Genomic DNA, 16,528 nt, shown 5'->3' on the forward strand with positions numbered 1-16,528 from the left:
CTATATAAATACACAAAATTCACAAAAGCTGTTGGCACATTACAAAGTCATGATGGTAAAATTAATGGTGGGGAATCCCACTGGAGATCACCAAATTTTACAAATCAGTGATTTATTGGACAATAAGGATACTTTATCTGATATATATTCTTATTCTTTTTCCATAAAAGGATACTAGTGGAAGCCATTGTATGGCCCACTAAAAATATCCAACATGATAATTTGCTATCTGGCTTCCAGGAGAAATGTGTCCTTTGCCATAATTAAGAGACCTCTCCAGCCCCCAGAAAGTGGAAATATAAAACTTCCTGGATCCACTGTTGGACTTCTGAACATCAAATCATTCTTCCTGCTGAAACCCTCTAACTCTGTATCCTGATTTCAATGACTAGACTTCTGGTTTGCCTTTTTTGTCCAAAAACAGAGAGGAAATGTTACATAGGGGGGAAATAGCCAATATATTCTACATTTACAACGTACTAGCATTTTTCTCAGAGAAGGCAATGGCATCCCGCTCCACTTCTCTTGCCTGGAAAATCCCATGGATGGAGGAGCCTGGTAGGCTGCAGTCCATGGGGTCGCTAAGAGTCGGACACGACTGAAGCTACTTAGCAGTAGCAGCAGCAGCAGCATTTTTCTTTGTGCTCATAGATCATCTCCTAGTCCAAGGATATAGGTACTTTTCTTTTTCTCATTTCACTGCATCTCAACAAATGAGACCAGTGTCCATCAGCTTGCTTATTCCCTAACCCAAGTGAAATCCTTGATGCCTGTCTTTCCCTTCATACTTTGAATCAACTCCATTATCAAGTCCTGTTAAATCTATCTCTGAGACCACAGAATTTTCCACTTTAAATGGGTACAATTAAAAGAAATTTTATGGTATGTGAATTATACCTCATTAAAGCTATTATTTTAAAAATTAAAAATACATCTAAGAATCTTTCCACTGCTTCTTGTCACCACCACTGTCATCCTTATCCAAACCTCTATCTTCTCTTGCTGGATTACTGTAGCAGCTTACTAAATGGTCTCCCTGCTTCAGGTCCTGCCGTTTTATGGCTTATTTCCATGTAGCAGTCAAAGCAATCCTCTAAGACATGGTAGAGTCAGCTTTTAAGGGTTCATAAGTGCTTATTGCTAAATCTTCAGGAATTTTCTAAGCCAGTTGTTAAATACAGACATAATTAAAAATTAAATTTGGTAAATGTGTAATTAGGTAAATTTTAAGAAAACAAGGATAATACTCAAAAAAGAAAGAAAAAGCAATCTCTAAAAACATAATCCCTAACCTGTTGCTTTCTTGCTTTAAACCCATCCAACAATTTCCCATCACACTGAAAACAGAGCCTTCCAAACCCACTTAATCTGGCCTCTCTTTCGAACTTTGTATCTACCACTCTCCACCTGTTCTTTTGACTTCTATCACACAGACCTGGCTCTTTCTAAAATCATGCCAAGTTCATTCCCATCTCAGGAATGAACAGTCTTAGCATCAACTGTTCACTCTGCCTCAGTTCAGTTCATTTGCTCAGTCATGTCGGACTCTTTGTGACCCCATGAACCTCAGCACACCAGGCTTCCCTGTCTATCACCAACTCCCAGAGTCCACCCAAACCCATGTCCATTGTATTGGCGATGCCATCCAACCATTTCATCCACTGTCATCTCCATCTACTCCTGCCCTCAATCTGTCCCAGCATCAGGGTCTTTTCAATTGAGTCAGCTCTTCGCATCAGGTGGCCAAAGTATTGGAGTTTCAGCTTCAACATCAGTCCTTCCAATGAACACCCAGGACTGATGTCCTTTAGGATGGACTGGTTGGATCTCCTTGCTGTCCAAGGGACTCTCAAGAGTCTTCTCCAACACCACAGTTCAAAAGCATCAATTCTTCTGTGCTCAGCTTTCTTTATAGTCCAACTCTCACATCCATACATGACCACTGGAAAAACCATAGCCTTGACTAGATGGACCTTTGTTGACAAAGTAATGTCTCTGCTTTTTAATATGCTATCTAGGTTGGTCATAACTTTCCTTCCAAGGAGTAAGCGTCTTTTAATTTTATGGCTGCAATCACCATCTGCAGTGATTTTGGAGCCCCCCCAAAAATAAAGTCAGCCACTGTTTCCACTGTTTCCCCATCTATTTCCCATGAAGTGATGGGACCAGATGCCATGATCTTAGTTTTCTGAATGTTGAGCTTTAAGCCAACTTTTTCACTCTCCTCTTTCACTTTCATCAAGAGGCTCTTTAGTTCTTCTTCACTTTCTGCCATAAGGGTGGTGTCATCTGCATATCTGAGGTTATTGATATTTCTCCCGGCAATATTGATTCCAGCATGTGCTTCCTCACTCTGCCTAGGGCATGCTTTCTCCAGATCTTTCAGATCTTGGTTTAGTGTTTGCTCATCAGAGACCTCCCAAGGCACTTCTATATGAAACAGTGGCCCCACCCAACTCTCTCAGTCCCAATTTATCTCTTTAACTTGCTTCATTTTTCTTTATAATGCTCATCATTACATGATATTATGTAGCATTGTTATTTATCCACAGCAATGTAGTCTCCATCAGTGAAGAGGCTCTGTCTTCAGCACTTGGAATAGTACCTGACACATGCAGCAGGTGCCCAGAAAAAAATTTTAGAATGCCAAATGAGTATTAATGATGAAGAAATAAATATTATAAACATCCCTCTTTGCTAAGTTCACCAGTTCTTCCTCATATCACAGACCATGATCCAGAATATTACTAGGTTTTGCTCTGCTTGGGTCTTGTTTCTCCTCAAAGCTTGGTGGCTTGCAAGGTTCATAGTCACTTTGAAGAAGTGCCAGCAATCTCAAACTAGTAGGAAGAAAAGATCTCTAATGTGCTCTCAAAAAATGTTGAAAGTGCTCTTCTCCCATCAAAAGGACACTTGGACCAATGTATGCCTTGTGCAACAAACCCATTTTCCTAAAATTATCCATGCTATAGCTCAGTAATATATTCCCCAAATTACTTATTGCATATGAGTATGTGGCAGGCCCTTGCTGGACTTTGACTGTATGAAAGTAACTCAGTCATGTCCAATGCTTTGTGACCCCATGAACTATACAGTCCGTGGAATTCTCTAGGCCAGAATACTGGAGTGGGTAGTCTTTGCCTTCTCCAGGATATCTTCCCAACCCAGGAATCGAACCCAGATCTCCTGCATTGTAGGAGGATTCTTTACCAACTGAGCCACAAGGGAAGCCCAAGAATACTGGAATGGGTAGCCTATCCCTTCTCCGGGATATCTTTCTGACATAGGAATTGAACCAGGGTCTCCTGCATTGCAGGCAGATTCTTTACCAACTGAGCTATCACTGACTCTATAATAATAAATTCAATGTAGTAACTTGAACGATCCCTTCTACTTCCCATGACTAATTTTACATACATGGTTTTAAAAATCTAATTTTTCAATAATATAATTATTTTTAATTTCGAAGAATGAACATATTTAATACTCCCTACTTTGGTAAGAGCTACCTTAAAATCACTGTTTCCCATTGACAGTTTCTGTCCTCCCTTTGCAGAATATGTCCATCTTCTTTTCAGAAAGGAGCCCACTCACTCTATTCTTGATTCCACCCTTTTGCACTGCCCCTCCACCATTCAATGTCTAGAGTTTTCATTATCTCAAAAGAACATGCCCAATCTGCCCTGAAGTTGTTTTCTTTATCCATCACCACTAACCTCCTCCTTCGACCCCAGTGAAGTGAGTGAAGTCGCTCAGTCGTGTCCGACTCTTTGTGACCCCGTGGATGGTAGCCTTCCAGGCTCCATGGACAGTAGCCTACCAGGCTCCGCAATCCATGGGATTTTCCAGGCAAAAATACTGGAGTGGGCTGCCATTTCCTTCTCCAGGGATCTTCCCAACCCAGGGATCAAATCTGGGTCTCCTGTGTTGCAGACAGACGCTTTACCGTCTGAGCCACTAACCCCAGTACCACTTCCCTTTTTTCTTTCTCCTGGTGCTCTCTGAAGTACTTGCTACTACTGATCTCTCCCTCCTATTCAGATCCTCTTCAGTTCAGTGCTCCCACACTGTCCTGTCCTCAGATCAGGACAGTGCTCCCAGTCAGTTTTCCTCAGGCTCCCTCCCAGGTGTAGCTTCATCTTTGCTCACCCTGCATGTGGGGAGCCCCCAAGACTCTGCCTTTCAGCCACATTCCCCTCTGATAATCTCTCGTGCTTCCACACTTTCAATTGTCACCTCTTTATGGGGTCCCACAGGTCTACATCTTCAATCATAGCCACAGTCCTAAACCCTATTCCCATAGACCCGTATGCCTGCTAACCATTTCTATCTGAAACTCTTCAAATTCATCATAGCTAAAATAAAACTTATTATTTCCCTATTCCACAAGTCGGTGCTTTCTTATTTTTCCATCAATGACACCACTACTCTTCAGTCATTTTCACCTCCTCTCTCTCTCTTTTCGGTCTCTCTCTCTGCTCTCTCTCTCCTTTCTCCTCAAACACATCAGTTTTCAAGTATTGTTGATTTCCTTTGCAGGTTGTATATATATGTTCTGTCTTTTTCATTATATTTGTCAATGTCTTGGTTCTCCCTTTATTATCTCTTACCTGGACTCTTCAAGTAGTCTTACAAATGTCTTCAGCTTCTCTCCAACCCCTTCAATTAGCTTCCAAAATCTCCAGTTTGCCTACTGAATAGATTCTAAATTCTTTAGTCTGAAGTTTAATTCACTATTATTTCTCTATGTAGCATCTTAGTAGTAGTGGTGCTGTTAGTTGCTCAGTCATGTCTGACTCTTTGCAACCCCACAGACTGTAGCCCGCCAGGCTCCTCTGTCCATGGAATTCTCCAGGCAAGAATACTGCAGTAGGTTGCCATGCCGTCCTCCAGGGGATCTTTCTGACCCAGGGACTGAACTGCATTGTAGGCAGATTTTCTGCCATCTGAGCTGAAGGGCTTCCCTGGTGGCTCAGATGTGGCATCATACCTCCCCCACCACCAAAAGTGTACTATCCACTTTTTTCTCGAGTACACTTTTTGTTTGAACACCTTCATAAATCTCCTAATACTCTTCTTCACTTAGACTGACTTTCCTCATTTCCTTCTCACAAAATCTTAGTGTCCAATCTGAAGGATGGATCTATTAAACCTTCTATGCCTAACCCCAGTCAACAGGAACCCCTCTTTCCTCTTGCATCTATAAATTGTTGCTTACACTTCATTTAAAAAATTTTGGTTGTGTCTAGCTTACTTCCTCAATTGTATTTTAAACTCCTTAAAAGTAAGGATGATTTCTCTGGTAGAATATATTATTATCCTCAAAATATTCACTGTCTTCTCTGTGGAAGAATCATACTTGTCTGCCCTTCATGGGAAGTTTTGCTACATGACTGGCTTTAACCAATTAAATCTGAGCAAAACTAACATATACCACTTCTGGTCCCTAGAGTGTTTCTGACATGTCCCCCTGTCACCAGATAGCTTGTCTCAATTAGTAGCTGCTCTTCCTGTCCAGATGCCAGAATAAAAATAAGAGAAGTAGAGGTGCACTTAACTCACAGTGGACATTAACACAGATGAGGAAAACAACCACTGTTTTGTGAACTATTGAAATCTGGGGGTTGTTTGTTAAGGCAGCATGAATTAGCCTACATTGAATCCACTTCCTATCCAACTCAACCAGTATTCAGTCATTCATTTCACAATCTTGAGAATATATACCCTGTGCCAAGACTTCTTTAAATATCATGAAATTGCAAAAATTTGTAAAGTGTCATGTCTGTCTTCAGTTGTCTTAGTTCTGAATAGTCAGATGAGACATGCTTTTATGTTGCTACAATACAATGGAAAACATCATAAATTTCTTTGGAGACTTGCGAACAAAGACTCACTTGTCTTGTGCTCATGTTCAGTTGTGTCCAACTCTAAGACTCTGGACTGTAGCCCACCAGGCTCCCTGTCCATAGAATTTTTTGGGCATACTGGAGCTGGTTGCCATTTCTGCCCCTAGGGGATCCTCCCAAACCAGGGATCAAACCCGTGTCTCCTGTGTCTACTACATTGGCAGAGGAATTCTTTACCCACTGAGCCGTTAGGGAAACCCGAAGAGCCAATCAGTTTCAGGAAAGGGAGAAATAGTATTACACTGGAGGAATCAGAAAAAGTTGCATAAAGTATTATTTGTATCTTGCACTACACTTAGCACATAATAGGTTTTTAAAGATGTGCTGAGTAGAAAAACAAATGAGTTAATAATAAAGCAAAAAAACATGAAAGTTAGTTGTAGTCAATAAAGGCTGTTAATTAAATCACTTAGTTTGCCACATCAGGGCAAGTGAAATGTTTCAGGGTAAAAGATAATGGCACTTAAGAACTTATGAGTGGGTGAATTTGCTTTAACAAGATCCTTTGATGAAAGAAATCTTACTCATCGACATTGGCGTCTTTAAAACTCCAATTATTTCTGGTTTGTCATGTGATTTTCATATGATCCACCGCTTTCAGCAGGCTGCTTAAGCAAGTTTATGTCACACTCAGCAACCAAAGGGTTCCTATTTTCAGTTTTATCCTTGCTGGGAACCGTCAAGCAGAACCTTTGTGGCTAGTACTTCCAAGTTCATTAGGGCTAAGAGAACTCGCTCTGGGGATCAGCGAGGCATGCACAACTTCCCACAGTGGGCAAGATTGTCACCTTAAATAACCAAGATCAGAGTTTTTAGAAGAAAGCTTTTCCTCCCCAACTCTGACACATGCTTCTGGGATGATCCAAATGATAAATGCCCTATTTCTGGGTTAATACATTACAAAGTCGGGAATGGTTTCAATAGCTTAATCATGCACCCAGCACCACAGACAGGAAAATGTTGAGTCCAGGACAGGATGGGAGGGCCATAAATGAACTCTTGCCCTAGCTTTCCCCTAACCTAGACAGGGACTTCTCTGGTGGCTCAGACAGTAAAGAATCTGCCTGCAATGAGGGAGACCCGGGTTCAGTCCCTGGGTTTGGAAGATCCCCTAGAGGAGGGCATGGCAACACACTCCAGTATTCCTGCCTGGAGAATCCCCATGGACAGAGGACCCTGATGGGCTACAGTCCATGAGGTTGCAAAAGAGTCAGACACAACTGAGCAACTGAGCACACAACCTGGACAGAAATGCAGAGCAAAAATTCCATCTCTCAGATCTCTTCAGCTCTGAAATTCTCTGAGCCTGTGAAACTATGCATATTCAAGAAGATTTGCCTCTGGGAAGTGGATAGCCTACTCTCACTGGACATTTTTTCAAATGGCAGCGGGCTTCGCCATGGTCTTCCTAGCTAAGCAGGCTGAGCAGGTTTGAGAAATGCCAGTGCCAGAGGTCACCACAGGGTCACAATAGACCTCTCACATGCTTACCCCTGAGTCCAAGCATCCCCACTGGAATAATATCTTTGGATAACGTTAACACTGCAGCAGAGATGTGACGGGTCACCTCTTCCCAAGAGAGATCATTCTCTAATGATAAAGTGACAGTGGCAACGGTGCCGAGTTTATGACAGTTTCTGAGAATGTCACGCTCTCCACTGCTCAGAGCCGAGCGCAACAACAGAGTCATTCCTGACTTTAGACAAGTTGCTGACTCTCTCTATGCTTCGGTTTTCAGATCTGTCGGACAGCCTACCTTGTCTTGTGTGGCTATGACAAGGTTATTTTGTGGATGTGAAAGTTCCTAGGGCCCTGTAGGCACTCACATGAGCTTAATGCATGTTAAGTTTCTTCCTCTTATGAGGCTCCCTTAGGCCACTTTAGTTCCTATCTTGAATATTATTTTATGAACTCTCTTTTTCTTTATTTTTTAGTTATATGTTGCTTTCACTTATGTTTAATAGGTTTCACAATAAACTAAGAAATCACACACGCAAAATTTTTTAATCCAGGATAAAAAGAAGTACCAATGGGTCACCCATTGTAAATCCGTCATCTTCTTTTAGGCTTACTGACAAAGTCTGAGCTCTCTCATCATCCCACAAATTTCTTCTGGCCCATAACAGCTTTAGTTTTTAAATTCCCTGAATACTAAGCAGTGCTATCTTACAGGTCATTTCCGATCATGTACTCGGAAGCTCCCATTCTGGAAGCTGGCAGGCTTATCTCAGCCCAACTCCCTCCTCAACTACCCAACTCACTCAAATTCCTGTACCAACCCAAAGCCCATGTTGGCTTCCACAAACAGATGATTCTCTCCACTGTCCACTCTCATGACTCCCAAGAGTAACAATCACCACCCTCTCACAGCTGAATGAATGGGACGGGGTTTCATACCCTTCCTTTTTACACTTTGTCTCTATATCACAGTATTTTCAGGCATAATATTGGCAGTGTGCTTCAGTTTACACAGGAGGAAACTAAAGGACAGGAAGATGAATGATTTACTCAATGCCAAGAAGTTACCAGGCTTCCCTGGTGGCTCAATGGTAAAGAAACTGCCTGCAATACAGGAGACTTGAATTTGATCCTTGGGTTGGGAAGATCCCCTGGAGAAGGAAGTGGCAACCCACTCCAGTGTTCTTGCCTGGGAAATTCCATGGGCAAAGGAGCCTGACGGGCTACAGTCTCGGGTTCAGGCACAGCTTAGAGACTAAACAACAAGAAGTTACCAGCAAAGGTCAGTGTTAAAACTGAGCTCTCTGCCTTTTCTTAGAAGCAGGACTCTGGTACAGAGAAGGCTCTTCATAAATACTTATTGAGTAGGTGTCACATAAATGAATTTGCTGTGTCCTCCACTGTAAACTGACAGTGACTGACTCTTTTCTGAAATTGGTACAATGTATTGTTGCAATCTTCAGGATTAAGTGTTAGAATATTACTCAGCAGTCTGGATGTCTCTTTATCTCTTCTTCTTCTTCAGCTTAGTAAGAGGCAGTAACACACACACGATACACACACACAAAGATATAACTTTCAGATATTTCATAAGCTAAGGCAGAAAACAAAAAAAGAGAAAGTTTGAGTCTCATTCTATGAAGTGACAGAAGAAGGAAAATGATCACGCTGCGGATCAATGCACTTATGTTATAATTTATTATGTGCTTTCATAAACCTTAGCTCATTTGAAACTCATATCAACTTTATGGGAATGGTAGGGCAGACCTTATCTCCATTTAGCCTTTGAAAACTTGAAAACTCAAAGAAGTTGAGTGAATTTTCCAAGGTTACAGAGTTAATAAGTGGTGGAACCAAAACTAGAGCCCATGTCTTCTCTTTCTAGATTTCTTGTGTGATCAATCATCAGTTATAAAGCATTTAACCCTTGATGCTGAGCGTGACTTTTTGAAAATGAGTGTATTTCATTTTCCCACTTCCTAGAGAAGGAAATGACAACCCACTCCAGTATTCTTAACCTGGAAAATTCCATGGACAGAAGAACCTGGTAGGCTACAGTCTATAGGGTCACAAAGAATTGACCACGGCTGAGCACATCAGCACATTTTCCCACTTAAGGACACTGAGGGCAGGGCTATGGATTCCCTATATCCAAGCTGAGTTTCTTTCACAAAGTAGATGCTTAATGACATTTAATAAAGATAACATTATTTTGGTGGATAAAAATAACATTTTTAATAAACAGTAGCTTTATTTAGCAAGTTGGCCTTCCAGGATATGACTAGTTTGTTCCCTGGTCACATGACCTGAGCAAGATTGAAAACTTCATTTCTTAATGTTTCTTAAGAAACTTCATTTCTTAAAACTTCATTTCTTAACTTCGAGCAAAATTGTTTATGAGGGAAATTCATTCATTTTAAGAGAAGCTGTTTTAACTCTTTCTGAATGTGCCTTCTTCTGATGTCTCTAAAAAAATCTCTAATTTGCCAAATGATGAAAAAGTGCATCTCTCCTGAATTCTAAGATTATAAACAGTATCTTCTCCACTCTTTTTTTTCCTTACACCCCTGTAGGAAGAGGTTTCCCTGTTACCATTTAGGGGTTGGTTTCAACCAGAAAGCTTCTCCTTATTTTTAGAATGCAGGGCATGTTTATACTAGAATCTTCATCATTAACATAGATATTTAAGGAGTTCCCAATGTGTGCATTATTTTATGCATTATTTCATTAAACTCTTAAATCATATAACTCATTTAACATCTCACTATTTTATAGGAACCCCTTGGCATAGGGAATATTATTATCCTAGTAAGATAGGATATATTATCCTAATAATATAGTTAAGGAGACTGAGTCTTAGAGATCACATAACTAGTAAGTAGCAGGAGTGAGATTTGATCCTAGATCTCTCTGAGTTTGAAATTCAACAACTACATATACATATTTGTATAAGGAGACCTAAGAGATGCAGTTTCAATTCTTGGGTCGGGAAGATTCTCTGGAGGAGGGTGTGGTAACCCACTCCAGTATTCTTGCCTGGAGAATCCCATGGACGGAGGAGCCTGGTGGGCTACAGTCTATAGCATCTCAAACAGTCAGACAGGACTGAAGCGACTTAGCATGCACGCACACATGCATATACATATACAGTTTCTGTCAATATTGATTGGCAGAGGGACCTCACAACGATGGAAGATGGCCCCAATTTCCTTTTGAATACATAATTGATCAATTTACAGACTGAGATATCAAAAGCTTAACTCATCCTCACACTTATTCTTCAATTATGTAAAGATATTTTTTACTTTAACATTCCCTGTAATAATATACAAAACTACAATAAAATAACACATCACATCCATTAGGATGGCTAGTATAAAAACAACAACAAAAAAAACATGGGTTGGTGAGGATATGGAGTAACTGGAACCCTTGTGTACTGTTGGTGGGAATGTTAATGGTACAGACACTATGGGAAAAGTTTCCCCCCAAAATTAAAAATTGGATTACTGTATAATCCAACAATTTCACTTTTGGGTATATCCTCAGAGTGTTTAAAGCATCATCTCAAAGTGGAACCCATGTTCATATCAGCATTAGTCACAGTAGCAAAAATGTGGGAGCAACCCAAATGTCTATTGACAGATGAATGGTCTAAACGTATGATGGAATATTATTCAGCCTCAAAAAAGGGGGAAATTCTGGAATACACTACAACATGGATGACTCTCGAAGACATTATGTTAAATGAAATAAGCCCATCACAAAAAGAAAAATACTGTATAATTTCATTCATATGAGACATTTAGAATAGTCAAAATCATGGGGACAGAAAGTAGGACAGAGATTGCCAGGGGCTAGGTAGAAAGGGAAAATGTAGAGTTATTGTTCACTGGGTATTGAGTTTCAGTTTCACAAAATGGAAGAATTCTGGAGATGGGTGGTAGTAATCGTTGCACAATATTACAAACATATTTAATATCACTGAACTGTACACTTAAAAATGGTAAAGATGGTAAATTTTATGTTATGCATTTTGTCTCTAAGTCATGTCCAACTTTTTACGACTCCAAGGACTGCAGCACTCCAGGCTTCCCTGTCCCTCACCACCTCCTGGAGTCTGCTCAAATTCATGTCCGTTGAGTCAGTGATACTATCTAACCATCTCATCCTCTGCCTCCCCCTTCTCCTTTTGCCTTCTTTTTACTTCACCACAATTTGAAAATTGGAAAAAAATTAAAGTTGAGTAATTGCCAATTTATGGTTATTGTGAACAAGCAATCCAGGTGTGTTTGATTAAAAAGTAGAGTCATTTTCATACAATAAAAAATGAACAAGGAACAAGAGAGTCGTATTCAGAAAGGGGCAGCTTGTTTTTATTTACCAGCAACGGATAACATGGCCTGTGATTAAAAGGCAATGCATATGCCTCCTTCCTCTGGCTGATTTGATGTTTGGCAGAAACCAACACAATTCTTAAAGCAATTATCCTTCATATAAAAAAATTAATAAATTTAAAATTTAAAAAAAGGCAGTCCAGATGCACAGGACCTCTGAGGAAACAACTCCTGCAGAGTGAGGCGGTGGAGGGCTGGCAGTCCGGATGGCTCATTCATCACAGCACGGAAAGCAACCTCTCAAGAACTTGTAAACGAGATGAAGAGCTCTCTCAGAAGATTACAGCAAACACGCACCAGCCCTCTGTGTTCTCCATCGAGGGTCATTTCACTTACAATGATTCATCTTAATCTTAAAAATTCTGGGAAGTATAGGATACATCAGGCAGGAGGTATCACATTTCTAAGCTTCTAGACTGTAATACGAAGAAGAAATCTTTTCTGGATGAGCACACTTTCGAAAACAGCATAACAGAGTGGAGTTATGCATGGATTGTTTATTCAAAAAATCCCTAAGAACTAACAGAGTAAAAATCGGATTTAGGAAGCCAAATTTAAACTTATTTTAGTGACCTTCAGAAGAGACACTTCAGAACCAAAACTTGTCATAAATTTACCTTATTTTGCTTTTTGAAATGAAATTCTTTCACCAAAGATTAAATGCTACTGGTTATTTCACCTTCATCTCTATTGCTGTATTTTTAGGATATATTCCATGTTATTTCCATAGATTTTGGTCTTATTTGCAGTGGAAAAGGAATCTGGTCTTGTATCCCTAGAATTCTTTCTGTAGTTTGCTCTAAGCTATTCAGACCCTCTCTCCTACTCTGTCACATACCTCTTGACTACTTGCCAATTGTAATGAATGAAAATGGCTGGTCCAGAGGAAACTCAATTTAAGGCAGAAAGCTCCTGGTGATGAGCCAGCCGGTCTGGACACAGATTAAGCCTGTGACTTCTGATCAGTAGCATCTTTTCCTTCTTCCCATGAAGTGAGGTGAAGTGAAGTGAAGTCGCTCAGTCGTGTCTGACTCTTTGCAACCCTGTGGACTGTAGCCTATGGTGGACTGTAGCCTACCAGGCTCCTCTGTCCATGGAATTCTCCAGGCAAGAATACTGGAGTGGGTTGCCATTTCCTTCTCCAAGGTATCTTCCCGACCCAGGGATTGAACCCAGGTCTCCTGCATTGGAGGCAGATGCTTTAACCTCTGAGCCACCAGGGAGCACTAAATCCTATAGGTAACTGAGGTATTTAAGAAACTGCATCACTGCAACAAATTTCTGCCAGCATAAGCCCAGAAATGGAGATCTATAAAATATCTAGGAAGCTATTGCCCCAGGTAAATGAACAGTAGATGAAAACTGTACTCTAATGTTGGCTCTACCATTCAATTGTTGATTTATTCATGCATTCAGCAAGTAGCTGTTGAATGGCTCCCAGGTGCTGGCCACTAGAAATATTGTGATGAACAAGATAGATGTGGTCCCCTCAATCACAGAATGTACTATCCAGCAGGAGAAAGGGTACAGAGAAGCTGAGAGAAAATTCACAATAGCTTGTATTTATGTTGTCAAAAGGGAAGAATTATTGTCACTATTGAGACCACAAAGGAGGAATAACTACTGCGTGTAGGGGTGAATGTATGTACAGAGGCTGGTCAGCAAGGGCTCATAGGATTAAATTGCCACTGATACTTTAAATATGAATTTTAGTTAGTATATAGAGGGGTGGGGGTGGGAAAAGGAGGAACTATCCTGCGCAAAGGCCCAGAGGCTAGAAAGAACATACCATTAATTCCATAATGTTTTGACAACTTTTCCTACAATTTCTTTTCTTTTCTGCGACAGAAGGCAATGTCATGGCCAAATGATTGGGCAAGACTGTCTGGAGTTGCTGAAAGCTGCTGCTCGTAAAAGTTGTTTCCTATGTTTAAAATGATTAAGCAGTTTGAATATGCACTCCCACTTTAAAATGAGACCAACTTGCAGATGAGGAGCATGGCTCACTATATTTCCCAGAACCCAGGGCAGCATTCTGTACACATTGGAAAGTTAAGAAATGCTTGTGCTACACAAATAGATAAACAGCAAAAAAAAGGTCAGCACCCAAGCTGAAACTCCCAGAATTTTCAAGGGAGTGGCAATGTTTATCCAACAAAGTTTTTTAACCATAGTTACTTGCTTAACTTTCAACTTTGGGAGCTTAGTCATAAAGATTGTCATTGAATGGTTATCTTGGCAATCCAATTAGTTGCTGCCCCTCTGACTTGAGTTTAGTTGACTTGGTTGATTAAGGAGGCCAAAATCAGGAGCTTCAAGTCCCAGGAAAGTTTCCTTAGCTTCAGGGAGAGAAGAAAGATGCATTCCCTAGTCTCACACATCAGCGATGCCCTGAGCTCTGGCCAGGCTGAGGGAAACGGTGTTGCGTGTAGCACGTGGCCCATATTATGGGCTAAGTACTGCACTAGGTGCTGTTGCCAACGTGACTCTTTGGACTATAGCCTGCCAGGTTCCTCTGTCCATGGGATTTGCCAGGCAAGAATACTGGAGTGGGTTGCCATTGCCTTCTCCTGGGGGTCTTCCCGACCCAGGGACCAAAGCCAGGTCGCCTATGTTTCCTGCATTGCAGGCAGATTCTTTACCAACTGAGCCATTGAGGAAGCCTGTTTATTGCCCTTGATAACACTTGGCAGAAGTTCTGGATTTTGAGTTCCGTGAGCCGTGAACAATCCATTTTGCTTCCAGGGCACTTTCCTTGGGTCTCTTTGAAATGAATTGCAGTCATGTCTTACCTATTTCCTGGGTGAAGAAACCTACTTCATTTCTCATATTTTGGTATCAATGTGGATAACTGGGTGTGTGAGAGAAATGAAAAGGGCCCTGCAACCACTCAGTGAGTATTAATCTCTCCTAGTGATGGGGCAATCAGGGCAGGAAGACAAGGTTAACTTAATGGCAGTACCCTGAAAGCTCAATTGGTAAAGAATCTGCCTGCAATGCAAGAGACACGGGTTCAATTCCTGGGTCGGGAAGATCCACTGGAGTAGGGAAAGGCTACCCACGCCAGTATGCTTGGGCTTCCCTTGTGGCTCAGCTGGTAAAGAATCTGCCTGCAGTGTGGGAGACCTGGGTTCAATCCCTGGGTTGGAAAGATCCCCTGGAGAATGGAAAGGCTACCCACTCCAGTGTTCTGGCCTAGAGAATTCAATGGACTGTATAGTCCATGGGGTTGCAAAAAGTCGGACATGACTGAGCAACTTTCACTTCACCTCACTTCAATGGCAATACAGTAACGGGCTCAACATACAATGTTTATTACATCTGTACAACACATACAGACTTGAGAAGGAAAGAAAATAATGAGCTGCAATACCCCACAACTAAGTGTTATTCACAAAAATGTTCTTTATCAAAACTTATCTCTTTCATTCACTTTCCCCTACTTCTCACCTCCTCGAGCTTACCGGAAATATTTTCTGCCCTGGTTTCTTCCACTGGGTCATTTGATCATCCATCACTCACTGAGCAAGTACATATTGAGCTGTTGTCACATACCAGGAGCTGAGAGTAGGTTCCAGAGTTTCTATCTAGTAATTAAGCATACAAAGTATAGGATGATACATACAATAAGAAGATATCTAGAAAGGGCTTCCCAGGTGGCGCTAGTGGTAAAGAATCTACCTGCCAATGCAGGAGACCACAAGAGACACAGATTTGATCCCTGGATTCGGAAGATCCCCTGGAGTAGGAAATGGCAACCCACCCCAATATTCTTGCCTGGAGAATCCCATGGACAGAGGAGCCTGCTGGGCTATAGCCCATGGGGTCACAGAAGAGTTGGGCATGACTGAGTGAGCAGGAAAAGCATAAAGACAGGGAGGGAAAGACATATGTAAAGAACTTTGTTAGAGCTGTTCCTGATAACGTCCATAAAAGTCAGACACTGGAAAGGAGTCTTGCAAAACATATGGGATTTTCTGGTCAAATAAATATTGAGATGGCATCAGGTGGCCAAGACAACTCTAGAGAAAGGAAAACTACTAGCAGCAGCCAACACTTACTGCTGCGTTTAAAATGTTCCAAGCACTGTTCTACTTTCTTTACCTGCATTAGTCTTCTTAATCCTCATAAGAACCAGATGAGAGTCTCTATTTGTATTCCTATTCTGGCAGCTGATGAATAGAGTCCAAATAGTTGGCCAAATCACACAGCTGGCCAAATCAAAGCCACAGTGAGAACCAGAGCCTGAGCTCTTAACAATTATAGGATAGCATACAGAAAGACATATGCAAAGATCCAGAGATGAGAGGACAGGGTCTTCTGGGGGAAATGGCAGTCACCATGAATGGGGCAGAACTGTCATGAGGGAGCATTGGGAGCAAATGAAAGTAGAGAGATAATAGGATAATAAAGAGTCTGTGTATCTTGCTAAAGTTCTTACTTGATCCTGAGAGCAGTTGGAGCCATGACAGTCTTTATACCCAAGCTCAGATCTACATTTCAGGAAGATGACCAATAGCAGAGAAGCGAATGGATTGCAGAGGGGGCAGTGAGCAGGAGATTAGGGAAGACAGATAACTGTACAGGCAATAAGTGGTGAGGGGCCTAAGGGAATAGGAACAGGGAGGGGAGAAAGGAAAGCCACAGTAGCTATTAATATTTAAATGATAAAATTTATAGAACTAGGAGAGAAGCTGGCTGGACCAGAAGAAAAGGAAAGGATGCTTTCTAGGTTCAGGTTAGTGTAGAAGCTGAGACATTAACCAG

This window comes from Bos indicus x Bos taurus, chromosome 3, assembly GCF_003369695.1.
Source record: "Bos indicus x Bos taurus breed Angus x Brahman F1 hybrid chromosome 3, Bos_hybrid_MaternalHap_v2.0, whole genome shotgun sequence".
In the NCBI taxonomy this organism is placed as follows: Eukaryota; Metazoa; Chordata; class Mammalia; order Artiodactyla; family Bovidae; genus Bos; species Bos indicus x Bos taurus.